This window comes from Artemia franciscana, chromosome 1 (genome assembly GCF_032884065.1).
Source record: "Artemia franciscana chromosome 1, ASM3288406v1, whole genome shotgun sequence".
NCBI lineage: Eukaryota > Metazoa > Arthropoda > Branchiopoda > Anostraca > Artemiidae > Artemia > Artemia franciscana.
The window spans coordinates 19,763,553-19,778,206 of NC_088863.1; the positions used below are offsets into that span (position 1 = coordinate 19,763,553).

At 35.0% G+C, this 14,654-nt stretch overlaps 1 protein-coding gene across 2 annotated transcripts in view; it reads right to left on the reverse strand.

Annotated features, from left to right (window-relative positions):
- Positions 1-14,654, reverse strand: part of LOC136026678 (uncharacterized) — a 63,529-nt gene that overhangs the window by 19,394 nt on the left and 29,481 nt on the right. The window lies entirely within an intron of this gene.

The window sequence follows — 14,654 nt, forward strand, 5'->3', positions numbered from 1 at the left end:
AATATTAATTAAACAAATATGTATAAAGCTGTTTAATAGCCTACATGTGGTGCAAGAGACAAACAGTTCGATTGTCTGGACTCTGTATTCCCTTGTTAAAATATATAAACATATTTTTGCAATTACCAGTTCTTGGCTCTTTACAAAATTTAATGTTTTTTCACACGAAGTCTTTTCAAAGATATTTGATAATTGAAACAGTCCGCGTTAAAACAACGATTTCTACTAAGCTTAAAACTTTTGGGTTTCTTTTTTAATGTTTTTGAATTGTTATAATCTCTTGTCAAAATATATATAAATATTTCTACAATTACCAGTTTTTTGCCCTTTGAGCAATTACATGTAAACTTTTCCATGCATAAAAATCTTCAATTTTTCCACACAAGTATAACAACGTCATTGCAACACTGATGTATTTAAAAATGACGTCACTCACTTAATTTTTTTTTCCTAAATTAAGGCTCTTAACGAGTTTTCTCAAACTTCTGACCTATCTAGATCGTTTTTTAGGCCAGAATATCTCAGGCTACAAATTTTCCCGAAAAAGTATGAAGCCGCTTTCAAGAACAAGAGCTAAGAGCTCTGAGTCACGAGGTCCTTCTAAATATCAAAATTCATTAAGACCCGATTACCCACTCGTAAGTTAAAAATACCTCATTTTTCTAATTTTTTCCTCTCCCTTCAGACCCCCAGATGGTCGAATCGGGGAAAATGACTTTATTAAGTCAATTTTTGCAGCTCCCTGACACGCCTACCAATTTTCATCGTCCTAGCATGTCCAGAAATACAATACTTGCAAAAGCACTGAACCCCACCCCTAACTCCCCCTAAGAGAGCGGATCCAGTTTGGTTACATCAATCACATATCTACAACATTTGCTTATTCTACCCAGCAACTTTCATCCCGACCTCTCCACTCTCAGCGTTTTCCAAGATTTCCGGTTTCCCCTTCCAACTCTCCCCAATGTCACCAGATCTGGTCGAGATTTAAAGTAAAAGCTCTGAGACATAAGTTCCTTCTAAATATCAAATTTCATTAATATCAGGTCACCCAATCTTAAGTTAAAATACATCAATTTTTCTAATTTTTCCAAATTAACAACCCCCAGCTCTCCCAAAAAGAACGGATCCATTCCAATTACGTCAATGACGTATCTATAACTTGTGCTTATTCTTCCCTTCAAGTTTCATCCCGATCTCTCCACTCTAAGCGTTTTCCAAGATTTCTGTTTCCCCCCTCTAACCCTCTATGTCCCTGGATCCGATTCGAATTGAATCGGACATATGATTCTGAGACTTAAGATTCTCTGAGGCATCTGAGACATAAGATTCTTCTATATATCAAGTTTCCCTAAGATCCGATCACCCGTTCGTAAGATACCTCGATTTTCACGTTTCCCAATGTCACCAGATCTGGTCGGGATTTAAAATGAGAGTTCTATAGCACAAGATCCTTCTAAATATCAAATTTCATTAAGGTATGATCACCCGTTCGTAAGTTACGAATACCTCATTTTTTCTAATTTTCCCAAATTACCCCCCCCCCCAAATCCACCAAAGAGAGTGGATCTGTTCTGGTTATGTCAGTCACGTATCTTGGACTTGTGCTTATTCTTGCCACCAAGTTTCATCCTGATCTCTCCACTTTAAGCGTTTTCCAAGATTTCCGGTCCCCCCCTCCAATGACATCGGATCCGGTCGGGATTTAAAATAAGAGATCTGAGTTACGAGGTCCTTCTAAAATATGAAATTTCATTAAGATCCGATCACTCCTTCGCAAGTTAAAAATACTTAAATTTTTTCTAATTATTCAGAATTAACCCCCCCCAACTCCCCCAAAGAGAGCGGATCCGTTCCGTTTATGTCAATCAAGTTTGTAGGACTTGTGCTTGTTTTTTTCCCACCAAGTTTCACCCCGATCCCTCCACTCTAAGCGTTTTTCAAGATTTTTGCCCCCCCCCCAACTCCCCCAACGTCACCGGATCCGTCGGGATTTAAAATAAGAATTCTGAGACATGATATCCTTCCATCATCAAATTTCATTACGATCCGATCACTCCTTCGTAAGTTAAAAATACCTCATTTTTTTCCGATTTAACCACCCCCCCCACCAGATGATCGAATCGGGGAAATGACAATTTTGAATTTAATCTGGTCTGGTTCCTGATACGCCTGCCAAATTTTATCGTCTTAGCTTACCTGGAAGTGCCTAAACTAGCAGAACCGGGACAGACAGACAAACCGACAGACAGACAAACCGACAGACACACAGACCGACCGACCGACAGAATTTACGATCGCTATAATGTCACTTGGTAGATACCAAGTGCCATAAGAAATAAAAACATAAATACACAATAAATACATAATAATGTAAGCGACGTCAAATAGAAAGATCAGGCAAAAGTAATATCGTCCAGTGGAGGTAATGAAATGAAGATTTTACTGAATTAAAAGGCTTCTAATGGTATTCCAAGAAATATGTAATTAATTCTAATGAAAAAATAGAAACATTTACTCCAAAATGTTTAAAATAGATTATATTATATATTTGTAGCCAATATAAGCAATTGCAATGTTTTCCTACTCCCGTCATCCTAAAACATTTACCATGTATTTAGGAAGGAACAAACTGGGTTTTATTTACATATGGCGTAGCTCATCCTGTGTAAGAAATTAAATAATGTATTCACTTTAAACTTTAATTGGACAAGTGAAAAATCACAACAAAGAACTTCTTTTTCCAATTCTCTAGCAATGATCATTGTATTGTCCTATGTTTGGAGATTTTGTACTCAGGGAAAGGGATAATGAAACAGCAGAACTTGCGCTGGATATCTCTTGGACTGTAAAGAGAAAAATAAAATGTCAGATTTTCTTTCTCTCGAGGAATCCAATGTTTTGAAAGAACCTTTATCCTTCCGTAATACGGTGACTGGAAGAAAACAATTGAAATCAGTTATCGTAAAGTTTGTGAAAACAAGAATCCACGACGTCTCAGAGCAAAAGCTGAAGAAATTCCAGAATATCCAAGGTGCCCATTCGCTGTAATGAACTCTGCTTCTTCTGCAACAGGATTTCGGAGATTGCTTCAAATAGCTGAAAGGCCTATTACTGTAATATGGACTAGCGCTTTTTGTGTCCTTCGGATACTCTAAGCTTAACAGAAAATAAACGTGTTGTGATTTAAATAGGATAGTAAATTTTCCTACTAGTTATTATTACTTCCTGGTTGAGTGTTTTAATAAAAAAAAGCTTTCTATTTTCACAAGAAGAATTGCTTGGGATGTGCAGTCAACTAGTTGTGATAACTAGTTGTGATCAACTAGTTGTGATAACTAGTTGTGATCAACTAGTTGTGAACTAGTTGTGATCAACTAGTTGATCAAAAGAAACTTCAAACTGCACAAATGATTGGACTTACACAAGATCGTTACGATGCTCGTCAGGCCAGATCAAATACAAAAAATATGTAAGTAGGTCCAAATTCCCCACGGAGATTTTTAGCCATTATTTCAACTACATCTAAACTCAGCAGATCTCCTCAAAAAAAAAAATGGGTTTTACGAATCCTTTTTGAAAATTAACGTTCGTTAATACACGAACTCTACCATTACATAAAAGTGGTTAATTTTCATTCGTTAATTTTGGGGGATTTCAGGGAATCCAATTTTTCCCGGTCTAATTCGGAGTAACCCCGAAAACTGGAGAAAGGCATAAACACTGTTTGGAACCTAGTGTTTTCCCAAAATATGAAACTGCATCATCTACATATACATATATATATATATATATATATATATATATATATATATATATATATATATATATATATATATATATATATATATATATATATATTAATAGCAAAAGAAGAAGATTAACCCTTACCCTTATAGTGCTAAGGGCAATAAAATTAATACATTTTTGGCCACCATACCCATCTCAGGTCTATTTATACTAAAAATCGAAATTTTATAAGATTATTTTTTTAGTTTTTTCAAAATTATCAAGCTGTGCATTACCACACTTTCATCAGTGGTGCCTTGTTGAACCGCAAAAATGTATAAGCAAAACTAATTAGTTAGATTTAGTAACACTTTTGTCCGAAAAGATTCCAGCCTAAACAATCTGTCAATCCCAAAGGCAGCTACACTTCAAGAGAAGCCACAACTTCTTAAGCTATTTATTGTCTCATGTTTTTTTGCTTCCTTTTTTGCTGGTTTTTCTTTCACGTTTCTTGTTTTTAAATTTAGTGCCCATCCCTTGCAGAAACAGCATAGCTGCATATGGAGGTCTTTTTCGTTAATAATTGGATGCTCAAATTGGTTTGATTGTTAAGAAATATGTAATTTGTGTAAGCTTCCTTTTAACCACTTCAAAAAATCAATGTTCATTATCATCGTCTTCTGTTGTGTACTTTAAGAGACGACATTTACAGTAGTTAATAGAGTGGCCAGAGTCCAGAGCTATTCCTAGGGTTTATAATACCCGGGTAAAAATTTAATCACAGTCCCTTCCCCTCTTGGCTCAAATAAAAGCAAAAAAGTCGAATCGAAGTGACACATTTGATCAAAGGGGGCAACCCCGTATCCACGGTGCCCCCTCCCCCTGGAAGGGCTCTACCAGAGTCTCACAAATTTTCTATAAATTTGTCATTTTGTTATCAATAATCTATTCGATTTTTGCGGTATTTTTTTGTGTAAACGGCTTAACAGTTTTCTTTAAAAACATCAACAGCACCAAGGAAAAAAAAAAAAAACATTTGTTGTCCGGCTTTATCATTGGTCTATTCTCAGAGCCGGAGTAAAATTTTTTCTCAGAAGGGAAGGGCAAATGTGGATTCCCCCCCCCCCACTGCACCATTATGGTAAATATTACATTTTTTGTCCGCAAATATATCCCAATTTCAGCTTGTTTTGCCCCCCCCCCTCAGGCGTGCCGCACTTGGCGCTTGCCCCCTAGGGCCCCCATAGATCTGGCCCTGTCTGTTCCTACCTGAAAAACGTAATTTATTTCGATTTTATTTTTGTTTTTCAAAATTATGAAGCTGCTAGGTTAGTACTATATTTTTGTCAGTGTTGAACCGTGATAAAAATAAACAGAGGCAACTCTCCAGCATTTATATTGTGGGGGAGGAGGAAAGAAGGTTTCATATCCAAATTGTCAGGGGCATGGGCTGTATAATACTTCTTTTCTTCCAAACTATTGAGGGGGCAACAGCCCCCCTTTCCTCTCTATACGACGCCCCTGTAAAAAACCAAAACTAATTAGTTGAATGTCTCCACGCTTTTGTCCGGAAGCATCCAAACATTATCAGTCTGTTGGTATGAAAGGCAACTTCACCTTCAAAGGGAAGTTAAACTCTGAAGGTATTCCCCTCTCATATACGGAATAATTTAACGTTCGTTTAAGCTTTAATGTTGCTTCTTACTTTCAGATGGAAACAAAAACTTTTTTGTTTGATTCAATGCAGCACAGAAAAACATATCGCTATTTTAGACCGTTTATCCAATAAAAGAAACGACTATAAGGTATCCTATATTTAGTATTTATTTACTTTGTTTTAGTATTTAGTATGTATAACTTAGGGCATGTATTTTGTCTAGACTCTAAACCGACTTGCGGCAGTATAATCACTCTATCTTGGAGAAGAAGAAGCATTTTAGAGGCTTCGTCAAATCTCGTCAGTATTTCAACTTCAAACTAATTTTAACAACATTTTATTTTAAAAAATAATTAAGAAATTTGAAGGTGACAACTTCAACTTCAAAGGAAAGTCACATTCTGAAGGTATTTCGTGCCATATAATTTTAGTCTACTTTTTTGCTGATTTTATGCCACGCTTCTATATCCTTTAACTTTGAACTGAGTCACCTATGGTTATTTTCTTCGTAAATTTGGCTCAAAATGTGCACCCTGAAGGAGAAATTGAAAAATAGTAATGCTTGAATTAGGCTTTACCTTTTTTTTATAAAACTGGCTCCTTAAAAAAATAAAGCCAACTAAAATTGAAAGCAAGCTATTTTAGTGTTTAACACCACAATCTAGCTAAGGCATCTTAACTTCGAAAGTTATTTTAACTATTTCATGAGATCCTTTCATGAAACCCTTTTTTTTAATCGGTATTATAGTAAGTTTCCTATTTTGAAGAAAATATACTGTTAGAATTGGTCTTTTAACCTTTTCTTTGGTTTTGGCACAGCCGTTACCTGTTTGGTTTAAAATCTTTCTTATACACTATTTTTTTTTTCAAAGATTCAAACGTCGCTTTTTAGCAAAAGTTACGATCATAGAAAAGTTTACCCCAAAAACGAAAGATGGAAAGAGTTAGCCAAGTGCAAAAATGAAATAAGCTTTGGATGTGAGCACCTCCTTGGGTGCTTCAAAACGCTTTGAGTGATTGGCAGCTGCGGAAATTTTTAACTGTACTTATATACAACATTAACAATTACTGTTTTATGAAAGCCCAATTTCCGTCTGTATTTACATAAATTATCCAATTCCGAAAAGTTAGTGGTTAGACAATCGATTTTTCGAAATTCACTAGTTGTTTTTCTTGCTTTTTTCACATACCTTTGAGACAGATGTTACCTGTAAGCTATAGTTTTCTTAGTCCAAATTCCGCTTTCTGCGGCTTCAACATTATTTAATATAATTAAATAAAAAAAAACTAATTTTTTTTAGCTGAAAGTAAGGAGCGACATTAAAAGTTAAAACGAACAGAAATTACTCCGTATATGAAATGAGTTGTCCCCTCCACAATCCCTCGCTCTTTACGCTAAAGCTTTTAATTGTTTTAAAAAGTAGAATTGTGGCAAAGAGTCAAACTTTAGCGTAAAGTTCTTTTAACGACTTTTAGGGGCTCGTAACTTTTGATGGGTAAGACTAAACTTGATGAAACTTATATATTTAAAATCAGCATTAAAATGCGATTCTTTTGATGTAGCTATTGATATCAAAGTTCAATTTTTTAGAGTTTTGGTTACTATTGAGCCGGGTCGCTCCTTACTACAGTTCGTTACCACGAACTGTTTGACTGTTTCAATGGTACAGGTTACAATATTTTACACGCATATATCTTAGCTTATTTGGTAATAAAAACAAAAGCGAAAGGTCAGTCAATGATGGAAGAGAACATGTACACTCACGGACTTTTTAATTTAACTGCCAGCAGTTCGTTTCGTCGATACATCGGATGAAATATCGATGTTAGATATCGAAGCGTAAATGTCGATACTAAAAATTACATTAAGACGGACTTAATTATTTTTTACTATACTCCGGCAAATGGTTAACAATCTTTATATTAATTTTAGTTACAAAGAAGTTGATTATTTATTGTTTAATTTTAAATTATTCGAAGTTAAAAAAGAAGAAAATTACACAGCATAATCTTTAGATACAATTGTCGCTATTGCACTTGGCAAAACCGAAATTGTATTAGACCCAAAAAAGGATCCGAAATATCAATATCGATATATAGAATATTATTAGAAAAAATTGATATATCAATATATCGATCAATCAAAATATCGCCCAAAATTACCAGTAGCTGCTGAACGATCCTGCGCATTGAAGTAATAACAGGAACCCAATTTTAAAACAAGAAGACCTAATGTACAGGAAGACGTAAGAACAGAAAATTGGGCATGGAGGGCTTATTATCATTTACATAAAAAAAAACCACAACAAGTAAGCAAACACAAATGTTCACCTTCTTCCGTGAAATCATCTTTCAAAATTTAGTCAATAACTCGAAGTCTGTGCTTGAAACTTAGTAATGCTAAATTTATATTAATTCTATATTCCTCCTCCTATTTCTAGAAGTAAGCTTGCCAATCTCATTGCCATTTCATTTAAAACAAAAAGTCTAAGTGTTCATTTAAAAGAGTCAGAGTAAAACTTTTTTAATTAGGACAGAAAAGCGAAACAAAAACACATATTATATTGCTACATCACTCTTCATCGCGTTTCCGTTAGATTTTACTTTTATCGCTTCAACTTTTTCTTCGATTTTTTGTATACCCCCTCCCACTATAGATTGTTCTAATTTCCAGGATAAAAGTTTTCAAAAATCAGGATTCCATTGCTGCTAAAATAATATATATTTAAAAATTGTCTCGCTCCTTAATCTAGAAGAAAGATAAAAATTACGAAGGGAGAAACAAAGGGGAAAAATTATAATCTTTAGAATTATTCAGGCACTTTATACATTTTGGATGTTAAAACCAGGGCCGTATATAACCATATTTTTTAGCTGCTTATGAGCTGTGAAGGCAATCATAAAGTGTCATATGACACCCAAAACGTGTGTTTTTGTTAAAAAAAACTTGCTTTTTTATTTATGATTTATCTTTAATATCTTAAATATTTAATATCTTTTTTATTTAATTTCATGACTCAAGACGACACGAGACAAGAGCGACTCATGGTAAAATACAAGAAAAATATATAATTTGGGTTGCATATTTACATACTAGAAGGGGGAGGGGAGGAATCTATAGGGTAGCTGTAGTCAAAATGTGTTACCTACAATTATTCTACACATCAGGAAGTAGGTCTAAGAGTTGTTCTTTAACATATTTCATTCTCAATCGCCTCAATCCAATACTTATAAAAAAAATTAAGGAAGGGCATTTTTTTCTTCTTTTTTCCATACCGAATAAAATTTTGTTTTTGAACAAAGGGATGAGGGAGATCCAGGAGGCAAATACCGCCCCCCCGTGATTGGCACCACTGGAAAGAGGGCGAGTATTAGGGCGAATGTGAGGAAGTGCGGGAAAATAGCAGTGACATCAAAATTTTGGCAGGAAGAACGGACCAGAGAACCACTTTTTGGGGCAGCTATTGGGGATGGGGGGGAATACCCCTATTCTTCATTTCCCTCCAATTACACTTGGACCTTTTTTTGTATTTATTTTTTTAAGGTAGAAAAACAAACGAAATTGCCCCCGTCCCAAGATTTTGAAAAATATATTTTGCCCCTTTATGTATTTTCCTAAGTTATCGCCACTGCCATATGTGGACGAGCCTGCTCATAAAATTATCTACTTCTAAAATATTGACTATACTGTGTCTAAAGGTAATAAATAGGCTACTAATTCCAAAGTTTCAGACGCTCACTTTTACTTAGTTAAGCTCTGGAAAGTCCTTATGCTCTGGAGACTCGTTAATAACTGCAGAATATTACTTCTTCTTTATCACTCTTGCGGCTTTTTAAACAGCAACCCTTAATTCAGTATCAATTTACAAGAAAAAATCAAGATTGCAAAAGAAAAATCAGGGTACTTCGGCATAGAAACACAAAAACTAGGGGAAAACAGGTGAATTATTTGACAAATGGTAAAATCTTGAGTCAGGCAGAAGCCCTCTTCCTCACGCAGGCGTTTACACAGATTTGGGGGGGAGGGTTCATTCTCGTAATCTCTCCGAAATCCTGAAACACTTAAGATTTTTTTCCATTTTTTGTTTAATTTCGCCCCCTTTTAACATTCCCGCGGACATACTTGTCCCTACGCATAGCCCGTGACATTATCAATTTTTCCCCTTTGTAGCCATTCTGTTGCTTTAAAGGACCCATCCGTAATAGGATATTGATTTATTAACACTGTCCGTAATCATCCCGCGTCCAAAACACCCAAATCGTAGTTTTGTCCATTAGGTACTATGTTATGGACAATGTTATGAACTCTACACGCAATATGAAGTCCGTATTACCGTATTTTAGCCAACGATAAAGAAAGATGTGAAAAGAAATAAGGTTTTTTCAGGACCTTCAGAAACTGCCTCAGTTTCAATAATAATGGATTAAGCTTTTCAGCTCATGACTATGATAAGAAAATCTTTAACGTCTGGTGAAGCGTAGATACTATTAAAATGGTGAAACAGGACTTGGTTCATTTAATGTATATTTCATATGCTAAGCAAAAGAGATGGTGTGGAATCACTAATTAAAGATAAATGAGCCCACTTTATTTTCACCTGATCCCTGCAAACTATTGACGTTCCTGGTTTTGTTCAATTAACATGTAGCCTTAAATTGACCTTTTTTGTTCTTCTTAGCATTCTATTAAATAAAAAAAACAACAAGCTTTTTGAACTGAACTCAACTTATAACAGAAATTATTATGCATATTTGGGAGTATTCCCCTCCTCAAAAACTCACTCTTTACGCTGAAGTTTAACTTTTTGTTCCAATTATTGAAGAATCACTGTTATAATAGTAATTTTTTTTTTTAATTCTAAAGAAAAACTTTAGCGTAAATTCGATTCTTTTGGTGCTTCTATTGTTATCAAGGTTCTATTTCTTAGAGTTTCCGTTACTATTGAAACTCATCGCTCCTTACTTACAGTTTGTTACCTCGAACTGTTTGGTAGGATAATGATTAAATCTTTGAGTTTAATTTATTAAGTTGTCATTTTGAGCGTACATAACCTGCACAACGTATAGGAAACAGAATGATATCTGGATTAGTTTAATCACGACTAGAGATACAGCCTTTGCCACTATTTCATAAGATTCTGTGTGGTCGCAAAAATCAGAATTGATATACATCTCGAAATGCAAAAATGTGCCACTTGCGGCATTTTAACCTGTCAGAGTAGTATACTGCCGTGTTAAGCATAAAATATCTATTATGATAAACTCTGCTTTAAAGTAAGCAGAGTAAGCAGTTCAGGCGCTGTAGTTAAGACCAAATTTTGTCAGACAGCCAAAACTTAGTCACAATGGCGTCAATTCATAAGAATTTTTTTTTTGGGGGGGGGGCAAAATGTATTTTTTCCAGAATCTAGAATGGGTAAGTTTGTGTTTCTTTCAATTTTCTTCCACAAAGTACAAAAAACAGTATTGGGCGACAACCAATATCGATACTGATATATCGATACATCGGAGCAACTATCAATATCGAATATCGTAATGTAAATATCGGTATTTGATAATTGTAAACGGTATTTGATAATTTTTTACTATTTTCTGCTTTTTCTTCTATTTACCGGTGAACGTTCTGCAGAAAAGATCCAACAAAAAAAATTGTTTCGTAAATGGCCGAGAAGAAAAACACTTGGCTGTATAAAATTCCTTCTAGGCTTATAGGCCTTGCTTAAATCACAACCGTCATGAAAATGTATATTTCCACTGACGATCTTCTTCAGAGTACAATAGAGAGAGATATGAATTTGGCGACTGAATAAAAAATTAAGCTAGTCTGTGGAGAATATATGGCAAGTTTCAGTTGCCAAAGCAGTGTATGCGTTGCCAGCAGCCGAATCTATAAAGGCTCTGCAGATTTTCAATAGAGTCTTTAGTTCTAAGAAAAACTGATCCATTCAAGTCATGAAAGTCTCGTAATAGAAATAGAAATAGGAAGTCTCGTAATAGAAGTCAATGGAAGTCTCACAAGTATGTGTATAAGGTGATACGAGGTGATCATTTCCAAGGCTGATGATTTAATCAAACAGTTGGAGGTACAATATATGCATAGAATGAATTGGCTCTTTAGGCTATACTGATTTCAAATATGTAAACTTCAATAAGTTTAATATACCCATCAAGACTACGAACCTGAGAAAATTTGCTTGATTTCCGAGAAAGGGGGGGAAAACCCCCAAAAAGTAAGGCTTAATTAAACTTAAGTAAACTTTATTAATGGCGCACCATCAGATTCAATATATTATAGAACCCTACTTTAAAGGTTCATCTGCCAAAACGTGGAATTCTGTATTTTTTTTTGTTTATTTGTTGTTGTTTTTTCACCAGGGTGATCGTGTCAAACCAATGGTCTAAGAGTATTGAGATGGGGAACGAACGAAAATTGAAGAATGTTCGAACAAAAATCAGAAGTTCTAGAGGCCCTTCAAAGGGCCAAAAATACTGGAGGGCAACTAGCCCACCTCCCATACCCTTTTCCCCCAAAGTCATTCGATCAAAATTTGATTATGTCCATTTTTTTCACCATGTCTGAAAGATCAAATAACTCTGCCTCTAGAGATGGCATGACCCCCCGCAATCTAGGGGAAAGGGTATAAGCTATGAATTTTGGCTGTTATCTAAGTGCAGTAGTTTTTATTTGTAAGTAAACAGACATTTTTCAGGAAGGGAGAATTATCTGGGAAATTTTCAACGAGGAGAATTTTCCAAGGGCGGGGAAGTTTCCGGGGATAAAATTGCAAAGGGGAATTTTACATGGGACAATTTGTCAGAACTATACACAAATTTTCCTTCTTTCTCTTTGCAGACTCAATTTTTCATCTAGAAATGTTCTGGTTAAATTGTCACGACTCACCACAGTGCGTGGGGGAAGGGCTATTACATCATAGATTTGGCCTATTTTTTACATATAGGCCTAGTATTTGTTATTTGGAAGAAAACACACGTGTTTTTGTGGAGGGGAATTTCCACGGGGAGAATTTTCCAGGTACAGGGAAGTTTCTGGGGATGAACTTATAAGGGGAAATTTTACACGGGAAAATTTTCCATAACTCTTCTTCAAAATTTATTGTAGCCTACTTTCTCTTCCTGATTCAATTTTAAATCTAGAGATGTTCCAGGGAGGTTGCCCGGAGAAAATTTTCTGAAAAGTTAAAATTATCAGTGTTATTTTTTGTGGGAGGGAGGGATATTCCGCAAGAAATTCTTCATGGGGGTGGGGGGTGGGGAAAAAAATCTTCATGGGAGAATATTCGGCGAGAGGAACTCTCCATTGGGAGTTGGAATTTCTTGGGAATGTTTCCCACCGAGGGGTTTTTCCGACACGATTCGAAAATAGATCAGAAGTTAAATGAAAAACAAGTCTCTTCAAAAGAAAGCAGGCTAAAGAGAATTTTCTTACGAAATCGTCCAGAAGAAAACTTCTGAGTGGAATTTTCAGCGGAAATGGATTTATCGTGGGGGGGAGGGGGGTATTTTGCGCAGACTGAATTTTCCATGAAGGAATTATCTTGGGGGGTCCAAAGAGGAGTGAGCAAATTTACCAGCATTATTGGAAAACAATCAGAAATCAAACAAAAAAAACACACTTTTTTAACTGAAACTGGGGAGCAATATTTAAACTTAAAGCGAAAAAAATCATACCGCATATGAGGGGATATACCCCTTCTCAATATCTCTCTATATACGCTAGAGTTTTACTTTTTGTCCAGATTCCTTAAGAACAACTCCTTAAATACAAGGGTCATTTAATTCGAATAAGAAGATTTTTAAAATACTTTTAAAAAATATATGAGGGGCATCCCTCTCACATATGCAATAATTTCCGTTTCTTTTCAAGTTTTAATGCATTAAAAAAATTCATTAAATCACTCAAAGTTAGAATCAATTCTCAAGGGAAAATATCTTCATGCTGCTGATTTTGAATTGCCGAAAGTAGGATATCTTCCTATATTCTGACCCCGAGTAATGTCAAATCTGAATTTCTATGATGTTAAATAATGTAATTGAAGTTTTTCTTATTGTGTGATTTAATATTACTCAAAATTGAAAAAAATTGTGCAAAAGAAGATTTAATCACAATTTTTTTTATTGAACTTTTGCAAAGCCAAGAGTTACTCTGAACAAAAAAACTGACTAGAAATATCGAAATCTACATCGACTGTAGAATATCGAAAGTAAAAATATCGATATACCGTTTAATCAAGTTATCGCCCAACACTACAAAAAAGGCACTTTTAATGAAAATAACCGAAACAGGAAATTTTTCAAAATCTAAGAGGGGTATCTATGGGGCAGATGGCCCCGTTGATAAGAATACTTTGTCACAGAATCTTTCTAGGAGAACCAGTCAGCTAGAATAGGGAGAAACTTTCCATCTTCTGTTAAAATTAGCTTTATACTCACTTTTGTAACTTTCCTAGGGGGCAATAAGTTTTCTAGAGGGGCAATAATTTTTGCTCTTTCTTTAGTGACGCCACTGCAAGTCAGTAATCTGAAGTTAATTATCGCCAAGCCACGGCTATTCTATTCGGGAATGACTAAGTTGAGGCTTCGATTGACCATTTAAGCTTAAGAAAGTCTTTATTGGTTATGAACGTTTTAGTAAAGTTATCTACCTCGTATACTTCACATCCGCTGTTTTTGGTTAGTAGTTTTAAGACCTTTCTAAATTGAATAATAATGGTGAAATTTTAAATACAGTGGTGTCAATTATATAAGTTTTTTTCTCGGTACAGAGTTTCACCCTTCTGCTTATTATAGATTTTTTTTTCTTTGTTTTTATTTTTTTTTCTTCTATATTTGTTCTTTTTCGTTAGTAGCCCACCCTCGCAAGCGACGCTTTTGGTGTGCTACCGGATGATTTGTGTCTGTTATTTCTTTTGGATAATAAATTAATACTACAACTAAAAAAAAATGCACGAAGAAGTAGGGGAGGGAACAGATGTGTTTTTCAAAGTCTAGGGAGGCGCACCAGTCCCAAGAGTACTTTTCAAAATATAGAAGAGCCAAAAAAAATCTAGGGGGTGGGGTGAATGTCTACTCAGTTGACACCCATTATTGAATTAATTCTTGAAAATTTATGGGGAAAAAATAAAGCACAAAAAACTGAGATACGTATTTACACTACAAATGGAAAATAGCTTTGATTCATGCGAGTATAAATGAAAACTTGCATTTTCTACAGATATTTGTTTCCAATCCACACCAGCAGATGTTCTGT